The following is a 27438-nucleotide window of genomic DNA, read 5'->3' as shown; positions in this document are numbered from 1 at the left end:
ATCCATAACCTCATCACCTCAGGGGACCTCCCATCCACCGCCTCCAACCTCATAGTCCCACAACCCCGCACCGCCCGTTTCTACCTCCTGCCCAAAATCCACAAACCTGACAGCCCCGGACGACCCATCGTCTCAGCCTGCTCCTGCCCAACCGAACTCATCTCGGCATACCTCGACACGGTCCTGTCCCCATTAGTCCAAGAACTCCCCACCTACGTTCGTGACACCACCCACGCCCTCCACCTCCTCCAGGATTTCCGCTTCCCCGGTCCCCAACGCCTCATCTTCACCATGGACATCCAGTCCCTGTACACCTCCATCCCCCATCACGAAGGACTCAAAGCACTCCGCTTCTTCCTTTCCCGCCGTACCACCCAGTACCCTTCCACCGACACCCTCCTTCGACTGACCGAACTGGTCCTCCCCCTGAACAACTTTTCTTTCCAATCCTCCCACTTTCTCCAAACAAAAGGAGTAGCCATGGGCACCCGCATGGGCCCCAGCTATGCCTGCCTCTTCGTAGGGTATGTGGAACAATCCATCTTCCGCAACTACACTGGCCCCACCCCCCATCTTTTCCTTCGCTACATTGATGACTGTATCGGCGCTACCTCGTGCTCCCACGAGGAGGTTGAACAGTTCATCCACTACACCAACACCTTCCACCCCGACCTCAAATTCACCTGGACAGTCTCGGACTCCTCCCTCCCCTTCCTAGACCTTTCTGTTTCTATCTCAGGCGACCGAATCAACACAGACATCTACTACAAACCAACCGACTCCCACAGCTACCTGGACTACACCTCCTCCCATCCTGCCTCCTGTAAAAACGCCATCCCATTCTCCCAATTCCTTCGTCTCCGCCGCATCTGCTCCCAGGAGGACCAGTTCAAAATACGTACAACACAGATGGCCTCCTTCTTCAAGGACCGCAATTTCCCCCCCGACGTGGTCGACGGTGCCCTCCACCGCATCTCCTCCACTTCCCGCTCCTCCGCCCTTGAGCCCCGCCCCTCCAACCGCCACCAGGACAGAACCCCACTGGTCCTCACCTACCACCCTACCAATCTCCATGTACAGCGCATCATCCGCCGTCACTTCCGCCACCTCCAAACAGACCCCAGCACCAAGGATATATTTCCCTCCCCTCCCCTATCAGCTTTCCGTAGAGACCACTCCCTCCGCGACTCCCTTGTCAGATCCACACCCCCCACCGACCCAACCTCCACTCCCGGCACCTTCCCTTGCAACCGCAGGAGGTGCAACACTTCCGCCCACACCTCCCCCCTCATTTCTCTCCAAGGCCCCAAAGGAAACTTCCATATCCGCCACAGATTCACCTGCACCTCCACCCACATCATCTACTGCATCCGCTGCAGCCGGTGTGGCCTCCTCTATATTGGGGAGACAGGCCGCCTACTTGCGGAGCGATTCAGAGAGCACCTCTGGGCCACCCGGACGAACCAACCCAACCACCCTGTAGCACAGCATTTCAACTCCCCCTCCCACTCCACCGAGGATATGCAGGTCATTGGACTCATCCACCGCCAAACCACAACAACGCGACGGTCGGAGGAGGAGCGTCTTATCTTCCGACTGGGAACCCTCCAACCACAGGGGATGAACTTGGACTTCACCAGTTTCTTCATCCCCCCTCCCCCCACCTTGTCTCAGCCGAATCCCTCCAGCCCGGCACCGCCTTCCTGACCTGCAGTCTTCTTCTTGACCTCTCCGCCTCCATCCTACTCCGACCTATCACCCTCACCTTGACCTCTTTCCACCTATCACATTTCCAACGCCCCTCCTCCAAGTCCCTCCTCCCTACCTTTTATCTTCTCCTGCTGAACACTCTCTGCTCATTCCTGAAGAAGGGCCTGTGCCCAAAACGTCAAATCTCCTGTTCCCTGGATGCTGCCTGACCTGCTGTGCTGTTCCAGCAATAAAGTTTCAACTTTGATCTCCAGCATCTGCAGACCTCACTTTCTCCTCGAAGATTTCAACCTACTGCGAATCCTCTTACAAGGATGCCTTCCTTGAAGAAGCTCTCTGCCTCTCTCTACAAAGATTTCAGTGAGTCCCTCTCTCACTGCACACCCCAGGTCATCTCTTCTGCACAGAAGCTCTTCAGCCACATTCTGAAGCAGACTCGTTACCACAGCCATATCTCCTTTCTCAGCACCTGCCTACGGAACCGACTGATCCCCCATGGACTCCAGATCACCTTCCGACCAACACAATTTGGACCCAACCAGGACTACCAGTACCTGCAACAAATCCGCAGCCTCCAGCAACGGACCTCCCTCCGGATCCTCCACTCCACGCTTGCAGCCATGCGCCGGTACCTACGTTCCCTGCAACTCGACCTACCCCAGCTCAGGACAACTCTCTCACAGACCTGTAAAGGACCTCTACTGTTCTTCATTTACAGAAGAATCCATAGACTGAACAAACAGTTCTTTCTAGCCATATCGGAAATTAAAGGCAGTAAGTACCAAAAACTTTCATGCACTTACCCCCAAACTCCGGATTCCTCAACCGTTCCAGAAACTTCCATCGGCCTCCGAAACCAGTCCGCGCCATTACACACGCGGCCGCTACAGCGCCCGCGGCAATAGCCGCAGACGCCGCCGACGATGACGTCACTTCCGCCCCCACCGACCTCGCAACCTTCATGATCGCGGCCCAAACAACCGCCTCCGGGATCGCCGCACAGACAACCTGCTCTGCGATCGTCATGAAGACAATCGCCAACAGATTGGCGACCTCCGCGGCTATGGGGAAGAACTCTGTCTCCGCGGTCGCCGCAGCTACTTCCGCCCCCAGTGACGTCAGCAACCTACATTTGGACCACATCGCCGCATGTGTCTCCGCCCCCCCGCCGCGTTCCGTCACCACGCCTAACCCCGCCCCCCGCTGCGTTCCGTCACCGCGCCTAACTCCGCCCCCCGGCCGGGTTCCGTCACCGCGCCTAACCCCGCCGGTCTCCATCACCATGTCCAACTCCGCCCCCACGCCGACCTCTGTCCCCGCCCCCAGGCCTAACCCCGCCCCCACATCCAGCTCCAGTCCCACACCAGGTCCTAGCTCCCCGCCCTGCCGTGTGTTCACCATCCCTCCAGACTTGCCCCTCTCTGAGGATGAAAGATCAGTCCTCAGCAGAGGTCTCACCTTCGTTCCCACACGTTCTCGGGTCAATGAATTCAATACACGGAGTGACATCGAACAATTCTTCCGCCGCCTTCGCCTCCGTGCCTTCTTCTTCAATCAAGACTCTCGCCCACCCTCTGACGACCCCTTCTCCCACCTCCAACATACCCCGTCCACCTGGCAATACACGGAGTGACATCGAACAATTCTTCCGCCGCCTTCGCCTCCGTGCCTTCTTCTTCAATCAAGACTCTCGCCCACCCTCTGATGACCCCTTCTCACACCTCCAACACACCCCGTCCACCTGGACACCCCGTGCTGGCCTCCTACCTGCCCTCGACCTCTTCATAGCAAACTGCCGCCGCGATATTAACTGCTACCTGAACTCCCACACCCCTCCCACCCACTCCAACCTCTCACCCTCGGGACGCGCAGCCCTCCACTCCCTCCGTTCCAACCCCAACCTCACCATCAAACCAGCTGACAAGGGAGGCGCAGTAGTAGTTTGGCGCACTGACCTTTACACCGCTGAGGCCAAACGCCAGCTCGCAGATACCTCCTCCTACCGTCCCCTTGACCATGACCCCACCCCCCACCACCAAACCATCATCTCCCAGACCATCCATAACCTCATCACCTCAGGGGACCTCCCATCCACCGCCTCCAACCTCATAGTCCCACAACCCCGCACCGCCCGTTTCTACCTCCTGCCCAAAATCCACAAACCTGACTGCCCCTACCTTTTATCTTCTCCTGCTGAACACTCTCTGCTCATTCCTGAAGAAGGGCCTGTGCCCGAAACATCGAATCTCCTGTTCCCTGGATGCTGCCTGACCTGCTGTGCTGTTCCAGCAATAAAGTTTCAACTTTGATCTCCAGCATCTGCAGACCTCACTTTCTCCTCACATTTACTTACATCTTCTTTGGAACTAACCTCTAATATATCTCCGACATTACCCTCTGTTTATCTTGCACCATCATCTGTTTCAGTGTCTCTCCTGCTCTACAAACTCTCTCAGTACCTTGAAGCTGCAGAGGTGCACACAATACAGCAATGCAGAACTTACTGTATCAGCCATTTCCCTTTAGACGTGTATACTTAGAGCTGCACTGCAATCTTATAGTGACCTCACGTGTATCAAATCAAGTAGGATGAAAGATCGTCAACATAAAATGTTAGGTAGAATTTAATGCCATCCCATGTTATATGTTTGGTGGCAGGTGCATTTAATCAAGCAAGGCAGTGGCAGATGAGGACTATAATGTGTTGTTGTCTCAACCCTGATTAGGGTTGTGACAGTTGGATTTCCAATCCCTGTGCTGTTGAGGCCTTAAAATGGGTAATTAATGTCCATTTGAGGGACTCATCCCATTACCATTCATACTAAACTGCTCATCAACATGTGGAGAGCAGAACAAACAAAACCACGTGGGATTCTTTGCAACCTCCCAGTTGAGATGGAGATTGGTGGAGCGTCCCTTGTTCAAAGGTGCTCAAAGCCTTCTCAATGTATCCAGCATCACGAAGCTGGGGGGGGTATGCAAAGGAAAACATCCATCCCCAGTTACTCTCCCTGTCATACTCCTTCACTCGCAATCTCCACCCTGAAAAATGCCTCCTGTGATTACCTGTAGGGAATCCAGTGAACATCCTAGGGCTTGGTAGAGTGTCACAACAGCAGCAGACAGCCCACCCCACCAACAACCAATCCCACCCTCTCACACTGCCCCTACGGTACTGCCATTCAATAGCAACTCTCAATGGGTAAAATGTCCATGCCAGGGTCCTTAAGTTCAGTTCCTCACCTTCCAAGTGAGTGACTGAATGGCACTCATTTTGATGGAGATTCCCCGAAAGAGGTGATGTGGGGTCTTGCCTGCTCTTCATCCAGGAAGTGAGACTGTCATCAGCCCCAGTAAATATCTCCCATTAAGCTCCTCTTCCCACAGATGCTGCTTGATCTACTCACTATTGGCATAATTTTCTGACCTCATTTCAGATTCCTACGTCACGGATACTTTCAGCCTTCTTTGTTATTTTATATGATGTGAGCATTGCTAACAAAGTCAGCATTTACTTGCCATCCCTAATAGCCTGAAACAAATGGCTTGCTAAACATTTCTGAGAGCAGTTAAAAGTCATCCACATTACTCTGGGTCTTGAGTCATTTGTAGGCCAGCTCTGGAGAGGATAACAAATTTTCCTTCCTGAGAGGACATTATTGAAAATGTTTGTATGAAAATTGACTATGGTTGCAAGCGGTTGGATTCTTTTGGTTAAGTGCCATTTGTGTCAAGTTTCTTGGATTGGTTTTGTCTGCATAGAGACTTTTCATCATATTTTACCTAGCTTGCTACATTACTCTCCATCCCTTACCATTCCTCATTCCTGGAACATAGGGTACAAGAGCCACGTTTGAAAGGCCGCTGTGGGCCACATGAACATTGGCATTCTGAAGCTGCAAAACCTGGTTACAGACAGATTTGGAAGGTGCCAGAGAAGCGTAAAATGACACTATCATTAGATTAGATTACTTACAGTGTGGAAACAGGCCCTTCGGCCCGACAAGTCCACACCAACCCTCCGAAGAGCAACCCACCCAGGCCCATTCCCCTACATTTACCCCTTCACCTAACACTACGGGCACTTTAGCATGGCCAATTCACCTAACCTGCACATTTTTGGACTGTGGGAGGAAACCGGAACACCCAAAGGAAACCCACGCAGATATGGGGAGAATGTGCAAACTCCACACAGATGGAGGAGTTGCCTGAGGTGGGAATTGAACCCGGGTCTCTGGCACTGTGAGGCAGCAGTGCTAACCACTGTGCCACCATGCCGCCCATTCTCTGACAGACACCTCGAAGTCCTAGTGGAAGGGATGCTATAAAGAAGAGGTGTTCTCTTCCTGGACGAATGGAAGAGGAGGCGTTACCATCAAACCCCAGCAGCCTGATCCAAGGTTACCAACTGGATCAGTGCAGTCTCCATTGTCTGGAGGAATGGCCAACAGTGCTTTAAGAAAGTCAATGATCTTCTCCATTGCAAGGTCAAGTGTTCACATTATTCTTTCTACTACCATATACTCACTCCATCTCTGCTTCTGCACCTATCTTCCACCAAGGCTCGTGCTGACCACTCTCCATGATTGCACGCAACATTTTCCTTCACCTGCTCTCACCAGCCTTTCCAACTGCCCACACCACTAATGCTGCACACTCTCTGAAATGCCTACTGACTCCCTCTGAACATCTCACCACCTTTCCCTCACATCCAGGAGCACCAACTGCCATGCCTGCCACTTTCATCTCATTCAATTCTACCTCTTCTCTCATTCCAGGAGAAAAGCTCCCAAGACAACTCATAATACTTCAACAGGAACAAGATCAGTGGAGGGAGTAGCCAACGTTTGACTCCTAGCTCTGATGAGTAGAAAGTCCTGATCCTCACTGGAGAAAACCAGGATCGCTCCTGCAGAATGCCAAAATTAAGGATGCCAACTGATTAAGTACCATCCTTAATTCCACTGCATCTCACCCATTATATCCACCACCAGTCTCATTCATTGCACACCACTTCCAACCACTGGCTACGATGCCTTCTCTCCATTTTCTCTTGTAGGTACTACTAGCAAATCCACCACCAACTGGAGAAATAGCCATCTCCATCAGAGGACCTCCTCAACCTCTGAGGATGAAAGTACGCAGGCCTCAGAGGAAACCTTGGCAAGGCTGCCTCCTATACTCACCATCAGCTAGGATATTGACACCTCCATAGGAGCATTAGCATTAGGAAGTTTATAACCCCTTTCACAGAGAAAGAAACACCCTAAGGTGCTAGCATGCAGTGGACTGCTCAGCCCCAGGCAGGAGAGGACCCTGTAGTGACAGCAATGAGGGACTTAGTCCATATGCACAGTGTGGACCAGGAGCAGCAGACAAGTATCTAGGATATTCTTATTGCCCAGAAACTGGAGCAGTACACTGAGTCTTACAATTGTCTGGCTGCTTTCATGGACACGTTGATGGCTGCCATAGAGAGGGAAGTCTAATCCCCTCAGGGTCAGCTGGATAGCCACACCCACCTGCACTCCATTGCTGCAGCCATTGGGTCTCAGAACTGGAGGCATAGCGACAGGGGAACAGGGAGCACGGCAACCACACCAGGTGACCACTTCCTCACAAGGAGACAGGATGCTACCAAGACACACTCTGCTAGAAGAGGAACAACACACAGGCCCCCAGACATCTCCTCCCTGGACATTCCAGCGGTGGCCTGGCCTTCCAGCTCCACCCTGTCTGCTTCCTTCTAACACTTGGAAGTTCACGGTAAGGAAGGTCCTCCTGGTCTCAGCAAGAAGACCTTCACCATGTCAGGGCTGTCTCGGCACAAAGACTTCTGGGGTCGACTGACCAAACCTCTATGAAGCTCCATTTTGCAGTGTTAATAAAGCATTCAGCATTAAGATTCCCCCTTAATTGGCAGCTCACTGGTGCCTAGTAAGAAACTTGCCTTTTCAATGCATAAAAGGTGCAGCAAGTTGTTCCTAGCATTACAATATGTTTTACGAGACTTCATGCCTGATTCGGCCACAAATTTTGCCACAGCTTATGTCACTCAGGCTCCTAGGATTCCATCCATGACTACCATTAGATCAGCTTTTCTCTTTCCAAATTTATTAAGCTAATTCAAATCCCACAATCTGCCACAGTCTGTCCCCAGAGCATTAGCTGGATCTCTGGATTGTTATACCAGTAACAACACCATTACCTAATCACCTCTCCTGCATTCGACGTAAAGGCAAGTTTATTCCCAATTGAAAAAATCATTTGGTGAAACTAGGTTTTTTTACTGAGAGAGGCAAACAAGAAAACTTTGCTCCTTTGTATTTCAGTGAAGCATGGACAGACTTTGATTCAATTTGCATGATGAAATTTTAAACCATATAATCAGCATATAGTCTTGTCATCCAATAGCCAACCGTTGACTTGCCATAATGGTTCAGATGCAGATGGCACAGTGGACTGTCACAGAGTAAAGGTATCTCAACAGGATACCTGGCATTAATCCACATGATTAACTCACTTGGGTTACACACCAGCTGGACATTGAGAGAGCAGAATCCCTTTCAGTTCTGGTATATGGAAGACTTGATGTGCAGTACCTACAAAGAAATGTTCCTGCTGTCATCAGCATTCTGGTATATTCAATCATTTCTTTGGAAACAATCAAAAAATAAGGATTGCCAAACATTTTCTACTAAACACTTTTTGACACATCAAGTAGTGAGTTGAGAAGTTCAGACATAGTTTATCTTTTTCTTTGATCTTTCTCATTGTAGACTTAATAAATTGTTTCTGAAAGGACTAAATATCTTTTGTTCAGGCCTTTAATCAATGTTCATGCCAGTGAACCATCTGTTCCAAAGGAAATCATTAATATTTAGAAATGAGAAATGTTTACTCAGCTCTCAGAGGGTGTCTGCAGTTACTCATTGACAATTCCCTTCAGCTCCTCAGATTTTGAATACTTTACATAGTATTATTTGCATTGTCTAATATTAGGTCTAAAATTGTCACTTTTTAAAGACAGGCATTTTGAACTTGGGTTCTGTATACCTACAGATGTTAGTTTGGGGACCAAAGCACTGTTCTATATGCAGATAAACATCGCTGCTTCAAATTTCCCAGTGTAAAATGTTTTTAAGCCAATTTGCAAGATCATTGTTAGTTTAAGTTTTTGGGTTGGTGCTACAATGTTGCCTATGTTTGATGCCTTCCATTGTTTACGTTATTCTAAAGTTTTTCGAGAGGTTGGCATATGGATGCTGACTAAATCTTCTGGACAAGCCAACTGCGCCACACATAGTGGATTAGCAGAAATCCCTTTATAACACAGTTGGACTGGGTAATCAACACAGGACATGCAGAACAGTGAAAATTACTGAAAGAAGGAGAAGGAAGAGAAGAACAATTGGGTAGCTAAAAGAAGCACAGCAGGGGTAAATGGATCTTTTTCATTGGCAAGCTTAACTAGTGGTGTGTTACGATACTGGTAAAATATGGACTATCAATTTTCAACTTCCATCATCTGATTTTTAACAGATGGAACATATATGAACTAAAATCAATTTTAAAAAGGAAGAACAACGTTCACTTAAAATGACCTTAACAATCAACTCACTTCAAGTTGGGCCATCAACCATTAACAAACAAGAACCAGCCAGAGCCAAAATTCACATTTTCAAAAGACATTGAAACTCAATCTTCAGTTTGATTTTAACCTTGCAGAATCTTGCAAGTTGTAAGTGTCCTTGAGATCAAAGGTGAAGTCCTGAAGGGCTGAAATGGAGTATGAGTTGTTCCAAAAGCAACCACCATGATTGAGTGAAGTTGGTAGCTTGGTGATGCCCACTTACGTAGATGATGGTTAAAAGAGAATATGTCCACAGAGCGTGCAGAGAAACGATGGTGAAAAGCTTGGAGAAGCAAGCGTCAAATTTCTGCTGCCAATTGACTACTCTGACTTTCACGATGGGAGTCGGCGCCGTCTATTTTCTCGTGGAAGGGCTGGAGATTTGGGAGTATATAGAAATAAAATGTGATTAGCTAAACATTTTATAGAAAATATATAGTCACTGCTCATTAGCAAAATTCAAAACTCATATGTTTCAACCATAATGGAACATTACTCCACATCAGAAAATGTGATTTTTTTTATCCTTGCCATATTTTCCCAAAATTTTTCTCATTGCTCATGCTGCTCAAAACAATGGAACACTTGCCAAAATATTTCTTGCAACCAACTAAGGGGATTAAAAAAAGGGAGCGAATTCACCTCTTACCTTTTAGTATCAAGTTCCACAGAGACTATTCTAGAGTTTAAATACTTGCAATCTGTTGTGATGACTTAGATGAAGGACCTGAAGGATGGTAGCTAAATTTGCTGATGTTGCCAAAGGGTAGGACAGGAAGTTGTAAAGGGAAAAGAGAAGGACAGAGGCTGCAGAGATATATGTTAAGTGACTGGACAAAGACTTGGATGGGGTTTAAAGTGGAAAACTGAGAACTTATTCACTTTGGCGAGGGGAATAGAAAGCCAGTGTACTATTTAATGGAGAAAGTTTACAGAATGTGTATGGGGAAAGGTGTTGGCGAGTCCTCATACCTGAACCACAAAAACTTAATATGCAGATGCAGCAAGAAGGCAAATGGATTTTTCCTATTCATTGCAAAGAGAATGGAATAAATAAAGAAGGAAAGTTTTATTTCAGCTGTATAGGGCCTTAGTGAGATCATATCTCTGGTATTGTGTAAGGTATTGATCTCTTTATTTAGAAAAAAAAGATATACCTGTAATTGCTTTAGAAGTAGTGCAGAAAATGTTCTTTTGACTTTTCTGAAAGAAACTCCCTAGTCCTCATTTTCCACCCCACCAACCTCTGGATACATTGCATCATCCTCTGCCACTTCCGCCTCCTGCAAACAGACCCCACCATTAGGGATATATTTACCTCCCCATCCCATCAGCATTTTGGAGAGACTATTCCTTCCGCGACTCCCTTATCAGATCCACACCCCCCACCAGCCCACTCCCCATTCCTGGCCCCTTTCCCTCCCACCACAAGAAGTGCAAAACCTGCACCCACACCTCCCCCCTCACCTCCGTCCAAGGCCCAAAAGATCCTTCCACATCTGACAGAAATTTACCTGCACTTCCACACACGTCACCTACTGTATCCATTGCACCCGATGTGGTTTCCTCTACATCGGGGAAACAGGACGCCAACTTGCAGATTTTCTCAGAAAACATCTCTGGGACACCAGCACCAATCAACCCCACCGCCTCGTGGCTGAACAACTCAACTCCCCCTCCCATTCCACCAAGGAGATGCAGGCCCTGGGCCTCCTCCATTGCCAAACCCTAACCAACCAATGCTTGGGGAAAGAACACCTCATTTTCCCCCTTGGGGCCCTGTAATCATAACAGGATCAATGTGGATTTCACCAATTTCTTCATTTCCCCTCCCCCCACCTACTCCCACTCCCAAACCCAGTCTGTTTATTACTGCCGAGCTTCTCCAGAGCATTCCAGGCAGAAGAAGGTTGTCTGAGTATATCAATTGAGTATATCAATTATTTGTTCTTTGGCAGCAGCATTGTTCTAACTGTATGCATGCTGTGTACCTAGGTGTGGATTACACAATGAAATAATAAACCATGGGGTCAGAGTATAGCTCCTGTCAGCCAGTAGCTTACTGTGTTAGTGCAAATGCAGATGGCACAAAGGACTACCACAGAATGAAAACATTATGACTGCTGTCAGGATATCTGGTTGACTTCCATTATTCACTTCCCATGGTCACACACTAGCGGAAATTTGTGGGACTGGAGTCTCTTCCACATGGGAAAGTTAACATGTGGTACCTGCAGAGTGGATCACAGGGAAGCCATGAGTTTGGTCTGTCTGCTATTCTTTGTCAAGAGCTAATGTAATGCCATTGAACAGAAAGCTTCAGTAAGTTTCCACACGTGACATTGTCAGTAAACTAGGAAATGTTGCAAGCATCTCTTACTCCAAGCTGGTATAGTTATCATTGTCTTATCATACCATGGGGTTGCTCTTTCATTACAGAGAGAGAGAGAGAGAGGTGGTGGTTTAACCTGAGAATCACCACACCTCAGTGGAGAGGAGCAGTTGAGAAGAATCCTTCACTCAGATGGTGTGGGAATTAACTCATACTATTGGAAACATTTTGCATCACAAAACAGCCAAGATTAGAGTGGTGCTGGAAAAGCACAGCAGGTCAGGCAGCATTCGAGAAGCAGGAAAATCAATGTTTCGGGCAAAAGCCCTTCATCACTTTCACCTGTCATAAAACAGCCATCTAGCCAACACAGCTAACCAACCTCGACCACTCCAGTATGGATAGAACCAGACACATAACAATTAATCATCACAGTCACCTTCACGATCACTGACTAAGCACTCCATTTCTGCTTTAGAGTGTCATTGCAGCTGATTTCATTAAGGACATTTTTAAGTGCCAAGTTATTGCATGTTGTTCATCACTGAACTTCAGGTTGGAGAAACACTCCCTGATTACTGTGGGCAGATAGGGGTTTCTGCTAAGACCTTTTGAAGCATAAGAAGATAGGATTTAGCAGGAGGATAAAGCCGCTTGGTCTTTTGCATTTGCTTTGCCATTAAATAAGATCATGGCTGATCTGGCTGTGGCCTCAGTTCCATGTTTGTGTCTGCACCCTATAATCCTTGACTCTCTTGTCTATCAAAAATCCAACTCACTTTTGAATCAATTCATTGATTCACTCTTCACTGCTTCTGGAGCAGAGAATTCCACTTTCTAATAACCTTCAGAGAACAAAGAAAATTCTTATCTTTAACTTAATGAGAGATCCCTTATTCGTAAATTATGTTCATCCAGTTGTAGTCTCCCCACAAGAGAAAACATCATCCCAACATCTATCTTATCAAACCTGCTCAAAATCTTGTAGATTTTAATAAGATGACCTTTTATTCTTCTAAACTCCAATGGGTAATGGTCGAAGAAGTTAAACCTGCTTTCATAAAGGTTGAGAGTATGATGCTGGGAAAGCACAGCAGTTAGGCAGCATCTGAGGAGCAGGAGAATCAATGTTTCAGGCATAAGCCCTTCATCAGGAATGGGCTGGGGGTCAGAGAGAGATAAATGGGAGAGGGTGGGGTTGGGGGGGAAAGTGATAGGTTGGAGAGGAAGGTAGAGCGGATAGGTAGGAAGGAAGATGTTCAGGTAGGACAGTTCAAAAGGGCGGTGCTGAGTTGAAGGTTTGGGACTGAGATAAGGTGGGGGGAGGGGAAATGAGGAAATTGGTAAAATCCACATTGATCCCGTGAGGCTACAGGGTCTCAAGGCGGAAAATGAGACGTTCTTCCTCCAAACATCAGGTGGTTAGGGATTGGCATTGGAAGCATCCATGTCCTTGGTGGAGTGGGAGGAGGAGTTGAAGAGTTCAGCCACAGGTGCCTTGATTTGTGTAGTCTTCCCCATGCTGCACAACCTCACCATCATGACGAGCCAACCCTTGCTATCGGCCTTATGTCAAACAGCTGAGAAACAGGAGCAAGAGTCAGAGGAAGAAGAGAAAACCTATTCATTTCATTTCTGCCTAGGTTGTCCATGAAAATCTAATTCAAGCATGATACCAGTAAAAAGTATTTTAATTCCCTATTTGCCAACAGTGTCACGTTTTCTCTCCTATGCAGGAATGAATTGAGCTCCAAACTTTGAACAAAGCCCTATTGCTAAGTTGATGCTGTGCTCCTCCATGTTATTTCAAATTAGGCATAATCTTTCCAGCAAGCTTCCCAATGCGTTAAGTATTTAGTTGTGCATACCTCCTGGCATTCTTCTGTAGGATGATACATCCAAGTTGTCCTCTGAAGCAGTACTCATCCGCAACTACATCCTTCTTGAGCTGGCACCTCTGCTACCTGCGCCCCGACCGTGGCAATTGTTTCCAGTGGGTTTCACCTGATAGGAAAACACTCACTGCTCTCCCACTCAGATATCAAGTTAAAGTATCAGCTAAAAGCTCCCTTTTCTGGAGACTTATCTGTAATTTACAAAGGGGCCCACTGGTATGTGGCCCCTTTGCTACCTGCAATGTAAAATTGAAGATGACAAGGTCAAAGTAGGAAAGGAGTGGGTATGTAGCTGGTGAATAGAATGAAGGGCAAGTTAGAATGAGGTCACTGCTATTGAAAGTTGCAAGTCACATGACACTAGGTTATAGTTCAACAGGTTTATTTGAAATCACAAACTTTCCGTGTATAACTCCTTCATCAGGTGAAGTGAACTTGCATAAGAGAATAAAGACAAGTGAACATTTAATGATTTTACCCAAGCATAACCCTAATCTGTAATGGGCATTTGATATTTCAAATGCTATGTTTTAATAGTTGTTATAATCAATTTGGCTTCATACCACTGCAAATAAAACAACAAACATGAGCTGTGACCCTCTCTAGCCATTGCCTTAAATATACTTATTGCCATTCCACTGGTGACATGAACAGGCATATTATTTAGCCAATTAACATGGAGAAGATCTGGTCAAGATACAACCTAAGCTTTTTTCAATAAATCAACCTCTGCGACCATGTTATAACATACCTCAATGGAAAGTAGGACTTTATAGGGATCTTCTACACTAGAGAAAGGGACATACCAATGCACCACAAGACCTTCAAAATTCAATCTCCAATTCAAAACAATAACAATTGACATGGTGGTCAAACCTATGATCCCTAGGTTTAATAGTTTCATCCTCTACCAACTATCTATCCAGATGTAAAAGATAGCAAATTTAAGACTTGAAACCTTTGTAAATAACATGGTAGATTTCTGTACTTAAGTCCTAGAGTTAGGTTTGAACCCATAATACCTCAGAGGCAAGAATGATACCAACTGAGCCACTGTTGCACTGCGGCTTGTTGAGGCATTTAATGCACTGCACAAATTATTAGAAATAGGATCTACTTTAATCATGGAACCACATATCTACAAAGCTTTCATGGCAGATTATTGTAAAAGTACATCTTCTGTAGATTATAGGATTTTAAACCCACTTATGGGAGCACTAGAAAGACTTCCTGGTGAAGGATTTATGCCCGACATGTCAATTCTCCTGCTCCTCGGATGCTGTGCTTTTCCAGCACCACACACTCAACTCTGATCTCCAGCATTTGCAATCCTCATTTTCTCCCACTAGAAAGACTAATTCAAAGGTCAAGAGAGATTATATTCTATTAATACTGAAGATTCCATCACTTAGCACTTACAGGATGTACAGTTTTCAGGCTTATATGTAGTTGGCCTAAACTGCCTGGATCATTGGATGAAGGCTAGAACTTTTTGCAATGTCATGGCACAGGAGTCAAACAACTCCTAATTAGATTGAATTACTAAACAGTTTGCTAAATTGGGCAATTTTGATGCTGCATTGAAAACATCTTCATCTTAAGTGTGCATTAAGGTGATTCAATACTTAGAAATCTATCTAAAATCCCATTTCCTTTTCAGCAAAAACCAAGCTATTTAATCACAGAAGCATAGATTTTAATCACTCAAAATAGTTCAATTTCCACTTTCCTCCCCCAGCACTGTCATGCAAAATTTGTGCAAAATAGCATGTCACCTTTTGACTTCCAAAATTTACAAACACAGGACTTTAAAATGAGCAAGGGAATCAGGAAGATTTGTTTACAGTCATTGGCAACTTTTCAAGAATTCCCCTCTCCCACGCTCTCCATGATGACTGAAATTAAACAAATACAATTAAATCACCAATAACAAATCATGAACTAACAAGACTAACAGAGCTTTGCATGCTGTGAAAATTTATTGAACATCAAAGAGTCAATGCTCTAATGGGTCTAGCATTAATCTTGCAGAAAGGAGCAGAGCTCAGCAGGCTTGCAGCTCATGTTACCAGCATATCAGATCAATTTTTAAAGGGGCAGCATCACCTGCCACTTGTAAGGAATTTGTATTTAGCATGGCAGTATTCATATTGTGATAGTATTATTTAATCACTGGCCAAATCTGAATCATAAGATTTACGACATGACAGGCTGATTAGCTTCTTCCTGCATTGCAACAATTCTGTGATTCTGTGATCTTAAAAGTTTGCTATGTTTCTAGGTACATGAGAATACCACCATCTCCAGATTCCTTTCTAAATTGCACACTATGATGGTTTAGCACTGTTTGTTTGGGTAAAAATCCTGGCACTGTCTACTTAGCACCTTTAAAGACACACTGCAACAGTTCAAAACACTAGCTCACACCACTTTCACGAATGCAGTTGGAAACAAGCAATAAATATCGGCATTAATGCCCACATTTCGTGAAATAGTGGATTGGGAAAGTAGGTACATTAAATTTGCCTTTGTCAGATGTCATTATACAAAAAGATATAACGAGACAAATTGAAAAGTATGAAGAAATAACCTATGGGAGGCATCTAAATAAAGTTAGTTCAATAGCATCTGCTTGATGTGAATCCACATTGGTGAGCTATTCTCAGTGCAACACGCAACACACAGAAAGATCACAGCACAAAGCACCATTGTGTAGTGAACAACACTCATAAACTGATGAAGTTTACAAGTCTTCCAAACTAATGGACTTATGAACAAAGATCAGGAGTAGGCCATTCAGCACTTTGAGCCAGCTTTGCCATTTAATAAAATCATGGTTGGTCAGATTGTAACTTCAAATCCAAATTCCAATCTACCTCTGATAATATTTCACCCTTGGCTTACCAAGAATCTATCCATCTCTGCCTTATAAGCATTCAAAGTGGAACACTTCTTTCACTGGCTTTTGAGGAAGCAAATTCCAAAGACTCACAATGCTTTATGAGAAAACATTTTGCTCATTTTTATTTTAAAGGGTGACCCTGATTTTTAAACAGTGACACTTAATCTCAGATTCTCTCTGAAAAGAAAACATTCATTCCACATTCACCCTTCCATGATCTTAAAAGTTTCAAACATGCTGCCTTTTACTCTTCTAACTAGCAGATTCAAATCTACCCTGTCCAATTATTCCTTTTAAGACAACCAAGCCATTCTGGTAAACCATCTCCAAACCTCTTCCAATGCATTTCCATTCTTTCGTAAATTAGGTACCTCCTACTGTTCAAAGTATACTCTTAAGTACAAACGTCATGGTTGATACAATCACTAGAATGCTCAAACATGGCAATGTACGTGAAATGTGTGTCCTCCTGCATGCATCCAGGAAATGTCCAGGTTTCAATTAATTTTGCAATGCATGTTACAGTGGCAAGGGGAAGGGATAAAGACTGATGCAGCTACAAAGAGCCATGCATTGATCCAAACAGACTGTGTGCAAACAGTATCTTCAAACTATGATTAGGATCGTCTGCTATCCCATCATGGGCATTTTCATGAAGTGATTGGAAAACCAGGAGCTGACTTTGTATAGAGTGAAACAAGAATGATGAACACACATTTCACTCTGTCAAACTCGTGGAAAACATCAAATGTCATTGCACCATCCAAAATTCTAATTATACATTCTCAGAAAACTGGAAACCACTTGTTAATGACTACAATAGCAGGTGCTACAATACTACCCCTGAGAACGCTAAATGGTATATACCTACAGACGTGGGAAGCCATGATGAAACCTACAAATATAAAACATTACCATACAACAGTGCACCAATTTTATGTGGACGATTAATAGTGCTGGAGTGCAAGTGCAGTTGAGTTGCCTTGATGTTCTACACTGTAAGCATTGCTGAACCAGCAACTGCTTGTATCCAAGCATGATCTAGACACAATTCAAGGAATCAGTGAGACATTAGGGTCACAATAAAAATTACAAAATTGAATATGAAAGAAGAACGGAACACTTCACTGAGTCATAGAATCATACAGTACAGAAACTGGCCCTTCAGTCCACTAACTCTATGAAGGCCAACAAACATCAAGCTACAATAATCCCATTGACCTGTAGTTGATCCATAGGTTACTATGCTCTGGCATGTTAAGTAGTCACCAGATGTTTCTTAAATTCTGCAAGAGTACTTGCCTCAACCACCTTCTCAGGCAGCATGTTCCAAATATCTACCAGCCTCTAGGTGAAGAAAACTTTCTCATATTTCTTTTAAACCACCTGCTGCTCACCTTAAACTTATACCCTCTGGTCTTAGACACATCTGCCATGAGCAAGAAATTCTCACAATCTACTCTGTCTGTACATCTCATCATTTTATGTACCTCAATCAGATCCCCCCTCAGACTCCTCTGCATCAAAAAAAACAGACCCATCCTATCTCGTATCTCCTTATAGCTGAGATATTTCATCTCAGATAACATCCTGGTTAATCTCCTCTGTACCATCTCCAGTGCAATCCATCCTCCCGACAGTATGGTGACAAAAACCACACACGGTACTCCATCTGCTGCCTAATGTTGGATTTTGGCTCAATCTACCAACTTATTTTCTTCTATGTGTGAGCCAAGTCCTGCGTGTTCTTTAAATGAAGCAATAGGAGAAGATATTCGGTCTCACACTCTTAATTTATTTTACACAGTAAGTGAACAAAGCATTCAGAGCTCTGGGTCTAAACCTTTTTGTCCCTGACAAACTACAAAGTGTGCCAGTTCAAAAAGTAAGACCCCATTCTGTCCCTGACCCAATCTTTTATACAATAAAAAACGTCATATAAACACTGAGGTAGAATTATCTTCTGATTAGATGTTGATCTGACTCCATTCCCCGCCTCTTCCCATTCCTGGATGTCTGACCCTACGTGATCTTCTTTTGCCCGCGAAATGGAGCATCACGTGACCTCCGAGGCCCACTTCCGAGGCCCGAAACGGAACGTCACCGCCCGCACTCTCCCGGGGCGCGAAACGGAATGTCACATGACTTCCCTGCGCACAAAGCACAGCGTCACGTGACCTCCTCACATTCCTCCGGCACGCGAAACAACATGACTTCCGTCTGTGCGCGTATGCGGCACCCCCACAGACTCCTGAATGCCGAATATATTTATACTCGCAGCCGGCCGTATATTTATAGGTAAGTCATATATTTACACTAACCAAAGTTTTAACAAGACTTGCTTGTTTCTAAATTCCAAGAAGGCAAGCATTCCTACTTCACCACCTTGTCTACCTGTGCTGACACCTTCAGGGATCTATGGACTTGTATACCAAGGTCCCTTTGTTCATCAGTACTCTATGGGAACCTGCCATTCATTGTGTAAGTCGTACCCTTATTATGATTCAGAGATGCCGGTGTTGGACTGGGGTGTACGAAGTTAAAAATCACACAACACCAGGTTATAGTCCAACAGGTTTAATTGGAAGCACACTAGCTTTCGGAGCGACGCTCCTTCATCAGGTGGATCACCTGATGAAGGAGCGTCGCTCCGAAAGCTAGTGTGCTTCCAATTAAACCTGTTGGACTATAACCTGGTGTTTTGTGATTTTTAACTTTGTACCCTTATTAGATCTCCTAAAATGCATCATCTCATACTTATCAGGATTAAACTCCATCGACCATTGCTTTACCCAGTTTACTAGCTGATCAATATCAGTCTGTAGCCTCCTCATCATCAACAATACAACTAATTTTAATGACATCTGCAAACATTCTAAGTATACCGCCTACATTCCCACCAAGTCATTAATGTAAATAGCAAACAGTAAGGGTTCCAATACTAATCCCTATGGTATACTGCTATCATAGTCTTCCAATTACCAAAACAAACCTCCATCATTGTTCTTGGCCTCTTATTTGTAATTTTGAATCCAGCTTGTCAAGTTGCTTTGAATCCCATGGACTCCTACCTTTTGGACCAACCTACCATGCGGAACCTTGTCAAGGGCCTTACTGAAATACTTGCAACCTCATCAACTGCACTACTGTCATCAATATATTTAGTCACCTTTTCAAAACACTCATTTAGATTAGTCAGACAGAATCTCACTCTAACAAGTGCTTGCTAACTACCCTTGTAATCAATCCCTGCCTTTCCAAGCATTGATTAATCTTTTCCTTCAGAATTTTTTCCAATAATTTCCCTGCTGCTGACATCAGATTAACTGGTCTGTAATTACTTGGCCTATCCCTGCTGCTGTTCTTGAACAAAGGAACTATATTAGCTATCACCCAGTTACCTGACACTTCTCATCTGGCCTGTAAGGTATTAAATACCTCCTTTTTTCTGAATTACCTGGATCTAAATCTCAGTTCTTTGTGGTGGACAGAACAATGAAAATTCAAGAGGAAACATTTGAATAACAACAGATAAATATAATATCAATATAAGAAATACCATTTCTGAGATGCTGATGTCTTTCAGGGATGTCTCTGCTCAGCTCACAAAGATAATTGAAGAGCTGAAAAGGAAAGAAAGAACGCAGATAAACTAGAACCTCTGTATCATTGATTCTGTGAAAAGATTTCTGGTTAACAGGAAGATCTATAATAACCTACAAAGACAACAGATAAGATTCAGCCGAAACAGCCATAGAAACATCAGTGTGAGTTTAAAATACTGCTGGTGAAGATGACAGATCTGCAAAAACAGGTGAAAATAGCACAGCATACCATAGAAGGAGCTTCAAGTTAATTATAAAGTCATCCTTTTTGGAAATAAATGTTAAGAATGATGCAAGAGTAAAATAATTCAAATAGGAGATAAGAGGAAACCAAATAATCATTAAGATAGCAGGTGGAAGAAACTCAGTTTTCAAGGGCGAATAAACAAATTTGGACAGTCATTAGAGAACATTAGGACAAAGAAAGAATACTAGAGAAACAGAGGACTAAAACTTTGATTGAAATGAAGAAGCTGTTTGTAAAACCAAAAATTTCAAGATGAGCAGGAACGTTTTGAGGAACAAAATGAGAAGATTTGAACCACATCTAACAGCTTGAGTAATGAGATCAGCTGTGGCTAATCTAGAACAAAATTTGACTGAAGTACATTAGGATAAGACAATTTGGAAGTGCACCTGCAGTCCATGAAAGAAGAACCTGACAGCACAAATAGGTATGACATACAATGTCATTGATTACTAGGACAATCAATGATAACTTGAGAAAAAGTCACCATCATGAGATCTGAATGTATCAACAAACTACCAGTTCTTATTGTAGAGTCTTATAGGTCTACATGCTACTGTAATTAGTCAAAATGTTTACTTGGAAGTAGAGTGATATATATATATATCTTACCTTTAAGAGAGGCTGCCATTAAAGATAGCATTTGTTGTGTGCATGCAACCATTACTCTGTTTTCTGGTTAGTCTATTATGGGTTCATAAATTGCACTTAGTAATGAGTTGATTTTCTTTAATACCAACTTCATAATGTAGATTATGTTTTACTATTTTAAATAAACTAACCAGTGTGCTTAATGCATTATTGGTGAGCAATTGATGATTACATTGTCATCATTAACTTGACACAAACCGGCTGTCTTGTCTCAGAAGGAAAACTTTAGTAGATGTCCTCCTGGGTCTGTTCCTGGTGCTGGCCAGGCTGGCCATTAACAGGTCCAGGCAGTGGCCGTGGAGAGGGTCATTATGGCTGATTGTCTGCCTCTCTTCCGCGGTTATGTTTGAACCCAGGTGTCCTTGAAGAAGGAGCATGTCGTGTCTGCCAATGTTTTCGAAGTCTTCAGAGAGAGCTTTGTTTTCCCCACCAACTCTATTTTGATTTAACCCCTGCCCTCCCCTTCACATTTTCATTCAAGCAGGCTTTGCCCTTAAGGAACAGGGCACTACATGTCACTGGCCACTCAGGGGTGTGTTTTTTTTTCCTGGTGGTATAGGAATAAAGTTTTCTGCACTCGATATTTCATCACTGTGTCCTACACTCACATGCATGCAGCATGGGTGCTGGGGAGAAATAAGCACTACTCCTATTTGGCAGTAGTATGGAGAGGGGATATAAAAAACAATATAAGTAAAGAAAAACAGGGGATTAAGAGAGGAAAAAAGAAAAACAAAAACTTCTGTGTTCCCACTATTGTTGCTCTACCAGTGCCCTTGTTGTTGCCTCTTAGCCAATCAGTCTGCTGCTGCCCTGTGCTGTGGTGATACAGTGAAAAGTCAGGCCCTCAAGACCTGAATTGCTCAAGATCATCCATCGAGACCACCAGCAGTCTCTTAATCCACATTGAAAACACTGTGGTAGCATCTATTGGAGCATAAATGGTATCAATAAAGGCTGCTGCAAAATAGCAATGAACAAGAGTGAATAGGTCACCTTCCATATGTATTTCTAGAAGACTTCTCAGAGAAAGTAGCTACAATTTTTTTTCATTTGAAATTTTGTTTAGCAGCTTGTCCAAAACGATACTGTGATGGTCTGGGGAAGCTGGATTGAATTGTGAGGTGGAGAGGAGATCTCAGGGGAACCTGAGTGTCTATACACAGATAGTTTGTCTGGAATGAAGATGGCTCCTCTATTCCCCCTCCTCATTTGGTCATATCCAAAGGCTTGTTGGCAGAGTCTGCACCTTCATTAGAGCCAGGTTCTGAATAGAATGACAAAAAACAATAAAGCCTTAAGCCCTGACAAATCCAAGAAAAATATATAGAACACCAAGAATTCTTTACTGGATTTCACTGACCTGACTGAAGCTTTTGATCCCATACATTGTGAAGCTCTGTGGATTGTTTCGGAGAGATTTGATATCCACAAAACCTCATTATGATCCTACTGCTTCATGATGATATGATTGCCTTTCTCTTGAGTAGAAGATCTAAAACAGACTCTTTCAAAATCTGGATTGACGTTAAGCAAGGCTGTGTGATAACCCTGACACTATTTATAATTTCCATGACAGTGTTTACAGAACAATCTCGGTTATCCGAACATCAATTATCTGAAGTTCAGATTATCCGAACAAGATCTCAAGATCCCGTAAAAACATTATCTGTTATCTGAACAATCAGTTATCCAAACAATCAGTTATATGAACTAAATACTCCCTGCCCATCTTGTTTGGAGAATTGAGGTTGTTCTGTATTCACTTCATCAAAGACGTACTGCCCTCTGGTGTGAGCATTAAATCTTGCTTTAGTGGAAAACTTTTTCATTTCCATTTCATACATGCTGAAATTAAACTGTCAGTCATGGACACACATAGGCAAAAATTTGCAAATCACTGCAATGCCATTGCCTGCCCTGTAGTAAATGTGCAAGCCCCCCTCAATCTTTTCAGCTCTGTACAAGAAGTTTGGTGTGCCCTTAAATGTTGCCAAAACAGAACTCATAAATAAGAAGAGCTTATGCCCGAAACGTCGATTCTCCTGTTCCTTTGATGCTGCCTGACCTGCTGCGCTTTTCCAGCAACACATTTTTAAGCTCATACATCAAATCATCCCGGGTCAGTTAAATATTCCATTTTCTATTTATGTTGAAGATACTCTGGATTATGTTACACCCTCCCCTTACTTTGGTAATCATGATTAATGAGGAGATCCAATACTAGATCAACTACACCAGCTCAGCCTTCCACAAACTATGGTCAGAAAGTGTGTGAAACCACAGACTTCAACAAGCCAACAAACTTCGTAGAATACACAGAAGTTGGCATTACTACTTCCTGTACAGCAGCAAGAACCTGGACGGTGTATCAGTGACATTAAACCAACACCTTTGCTGAATTCTCCAAATTCAATGGGAAGACTGTCAAACAAATGTTAGCTTTGTTCTTAAAGTCAAGTATGTAGGATTCAGACAAACTACTGCAAACTAAACATTCTGTCTCGATGACACAGAAGTGTTTTTCCTGCCAGGCCCTGTTTTCTCAACACTCAATGACAATTCAATGGCCAGGAGAGGACAAAAAAGTCCTACAAAGATACATGTAACCTTCTGTGGAGCACAGCAATCTTGTACTGATTTGTGGAATTTCTGCTGGATGTGCCCACAGATCTGTGGGTTGAGAATTGATCTGCTCAAACACACAAACACTGACAGCAGAAATTTGCAACACGAAGTAGACAGCAATCTCAAGTTGAAGGACAGACAATGATGATGGGTGGTACAGCCAGACACCATGAACTTGCAGACTTGGACAGGTACAAGTGCATCCCTCATTTGTGGTCCAGTCAATAAAGGTTTAAAAAAAATCAGAAATACTCAGTAGATCGGATGGCATTGATGGAAAGAGAAACAGAGATAACATTTCACATCAATACCCTTTCAAAAGATCGAATGGTTTCTTTCTTAATGTTCTTGATGGCTGCCTGGCTTTCATTGTCAGTGAGCTCGTTTCCATTTCTCTTTGCAAATCTTTGTTTTTCTTAAGAATTACAGTGCAATGCCATGTTTGTTTATTTTGTTCAACCATTTTGCTTTTCTCTCTAAGTTTCACCTTTATAGATATTTATATTTCTTTATATTTCCCTGTTGATACTCATATAGCAGTTTGATCCCTTAAAGCTTGTAGTTTAACAACTGTCGGTTTTTATTTGCAGGTTTCCATACCAATTAAGTTGTGATGACATCATAAAGACTAGTCCCTACTGTAACGTTGACAGAGAAAGAAAATGGCATCAGTGACCAAGCTCTTGCCTTCTTAGAAGGAAGAAAAGATTTTTTTTCCAGTTTTTAAATATTATTCCATCTTTGGATCTGTGTTGCCATGACCATAGAGTCATACAGATGGAAACAGACTCTTCAGTCAAACTCGTCCATGCCGACCGGATATCCTAAATAAATCTGCTCCCATTTGCTAGCATTTGGCCAATATCCCTCTAAACCCTTCCTATTCATATACCCATCCTTTAAAAGATGCGTTTTAAAGGTTGTAATTGTAACAGCCTCTACCACTTCATCTGGCAGCTCATTCCATACACGCACACCCCTTGCGTGAGAAAGTTACCCCTGAGGTCCCTTTTAAATCTTTCCCATTTCACCTAAAACCTATATCCTCTAGGTTTAAACTGCACTACTCAGGGGAAAAGACCTTGGATATCCACCCTATCTATGTCCCACAAGATTTAATGAACTTCTATGAGGTGACCCCTCAGTCTCCAATGCTTCAGATAAAATAGCCCCAGCCTATTCAACCTCTGCCTTTAGCTCAAACTTTCCAACCCTGGCAATATCTTTTCTGAACCCTTTCAAATTTCACAACATCCTTCCTAAAGTGTGGAGACCAGAATTGAATACAGTATTTCAAAAGTGGCCTAACCAATGCCTTGTACAGCTGCAAAATGACCTGTCAACTCCTATGCTCAATGCACTGACCAATAAAGGCAAGCATACTAAATACCTTTTTCACTATTCTGTCTACTGCAACTTGACTTACAAGGAACTATGAACCTGCACTCCAATGTCTCTTTGTTCAGTAACATTCCCCAGGACCTTACCATTAAGGACATAAGTCCTGGCTTGATTTGCCTTTCCAAAATGCATTTACATACTTTTTTCTAAATATAATTAGGACAGCTTATCCTTTGTTTTGATAAAATCAAAAAGTAGAAAGGTAGAGTAACCTTTAGTTTTGCTTGCTTTTTTAGTTTTAAGTAAAGAGACTCTTAAGAGATTTATTGTATCTTAGAAGAACTCAGATTTTAATATTTAAGGAGTTTAACTCTGTCTTCTTGATGGTCTGCATAGCAGTCTATGTTCACAGAAACTGAATCTCCTGTTTGACCAAATTCTTTGATGTACTCTTTAGTGCATCTTCAATGAGTTTTTAAAATATCTACCGCTGACTCTTATTCAGCTGAGACCAGACATTGAACAGATACTATTCAGAAGCGACTTTCACTTGGGGTTCAATGTGTACTTTCAAGGCTGTCAAAATTTCTACAGACTTTGTTTTTGGCAAAATTAAGATGGAATGCACTTTGTAACAGTCTCTCCACATCATATATAGTTTGTATCAGCACTGGCTTGTTTCTTAAATCTGTTACAATTTCAAAATTTTGTCATTGTGGGTGGAATAAACACCAGTATGTTTTTTTTTTCACCTTTCAAACCTGACTGAACTGAATGGCATTGAATGTTTGCTCAGAATCTTCAGCTGATAGCGCTCCAGTGGCCATCTATACTTGCTGATTGTGCTTCCTTCAAGCCAGACACTTGTATACAAAATTATTCAGCTTCAACTAGAATGTCCATGAACATATTGCAAAGCCTGGTAGTTCTGCCATGAGTATGCTTTGGCTTCTTATTTACTGCCTCAGGCGACTGACTGTGTGGAGTTTGCACATTCTCCCCGTGTCTGCGTGGGTTTCCTCTGGGTGCTCCAGTTTCCTCCCACAGTCCAAAGATGTGCAGGTCAGGTGAATTGGCCATGCTAAATTGCCCGTAGTGTTAGGTAAGGGGTAGATGTAGGAGTATGGGTGGGTTGCGCTTCGGAGGGAGGGTGTGGACTTGTTGGGCCGAAGAGCCTATTTCCACACTGTAAGTAATCTAAAAATAAACCTCAGCAGTTCTGCACACCTTTTCCAATTTTTCGACTGAGACCTCCATCATTGTTCATTTTCTGTGGCTTCCTATGACTTTTAGCAGCTTTCTAAAGCTCTGAACATTCACAAGTTCTTCATTTATTAATTGTTCTTCTACACAGCTCATCAACATTCAATCTCAGGTCCACGCTGACATCATATTAAAATTAGAATTAGCTTTGTTGTCACATGTACTCACATGAGTACAGTGAAAAGTTTACAAGTCGCCACTTATGGTGCCATCTTAGGTACAAAAGTACCTAGGTACAGATTCTTAAGTACAATTCTGAGGAAAAGTATTAGAAAAATAAGAAATAAAAGGTCCAACATTACAGACCTTCATGTCATTCTTATGTTCAAAAGTACGAAAGCATAGGAATAAATTAGAAAAGTAAGGATATAAAAAGTTTAGAATGACAGTGCTTCCAACCCAGTCCGTGCCTGCACTTAACCTCCAGATCGTGCAAGGTTTCACTTCAAGGCTTTCTAGGCCAGGAGTCCACACTGAGGCCGGGAGGCTACACTGAGGCCGGGAGTTCGTGCTGAGACCAGGAGTGTGCACTGAGTTCAGGAGTCTGCGCTGAGGCCAGACATCCATAATGACTTCACTCGAGGATCATAGACAGGAGGTCAGAAGAAAGATGGGAAAAAAAACCTGAAAAAGAAAAAAAGGAAAGGAATAGACATCATCACAAACCCCAGGAACCCCAACCAGGACAAACATATAAATAGAAAGCAGGAGACAACAGCTTCGCTTCACTTGGAGGTCGCCATTGATGATGTTACCTGGCCAGGTAATGAAATGTCTGGATACTAAACCTACAGCTCAGCGAGCAAACCTATACCCTAAACCTCAACCTGAGCTACAAACCTTCACAAACCTTGCAAAAATAGACAAAGTGAATGAGCTCTGCTTAGGAGTCCTACTCCGCTGTCATCTTGGATTCATAGGATAACAGTTTCACTGTGTCTTTATTAAAGTGGCAGTGAAATGGATGCCTAGAATGAATACCTCATGTGATAACAAATGATTCCTGCAAGCTAGGAGGCATATTAGAACAGTACTGAATTTCTATTCCAACCCATTAGGATTGCTTTAATTTTCAAAAGTACATAATTAACACAAACTATTCTATGCTGTGGTCTCACATCCACAGTAACAAGGTCAATTCCAGGGTGTCACAGGTTGTCTGGCAGTAATCCAGCAAGAAAAGCAACATGAGACATAACTGCTTTCTATATGCAATATTTGAAGAAAGGAG

The 27438-nt window shown here is 43.5% G+C and overlaps 1 protein-coding gene across 3 annotated transcripts in view; it reads right to left on the bottom strand.

Annotated features, from left to right (window-relative positions):
• Window positions 1-27438, bottom strand: part of ccnjl (cyclin J-like) — a 270390-nt gene that overhangs the window by 5425 nt on the left and 237527 nt on the right. The window contains exons 7-8 of one of the 3 annotated variants that reach the window (XR_015759810.1): window positions 20032-20095; window positions 9567-9717 (exon numbers count right to left, since the gene is read on the bottom strand). The gene's annotated coding sequence lies outside the window, so the exon portion shown is untranslated. Of the gene's footprint in view, window positions 1-7086; window positions 9718-20031; window positions 20096-27438 lie in introns of those variants that run through there. The other 2 variants (XR_015759808.1, XR_015759809.1) reach the window with 2 other exon arrangements.

Source organism: Chiloscyllium plagiosum, unplaced genomic scaffold, assembly GCF_037043375.1.
Source record: "Chiloscyllium plagiosum isolate Xiang-an unplaced genomic scaffold, Cpla_swu_hap1 HiC_scaffold_16, whole genome shotgun sequence".
Classification (NCBI taxonomy): Eukaryota; Metazoa; Chordata; class Chondrichthyes; order Orectolobiformes; family Hemiscylliidae; genus Chiloscyllium; species Chiloscyllium plagiosum.
The sequence above is the reverse complement of the archived record's forward strand: the minus strand, read 5'-3'. Positions and strand labels throughout refer to the sequence as shown.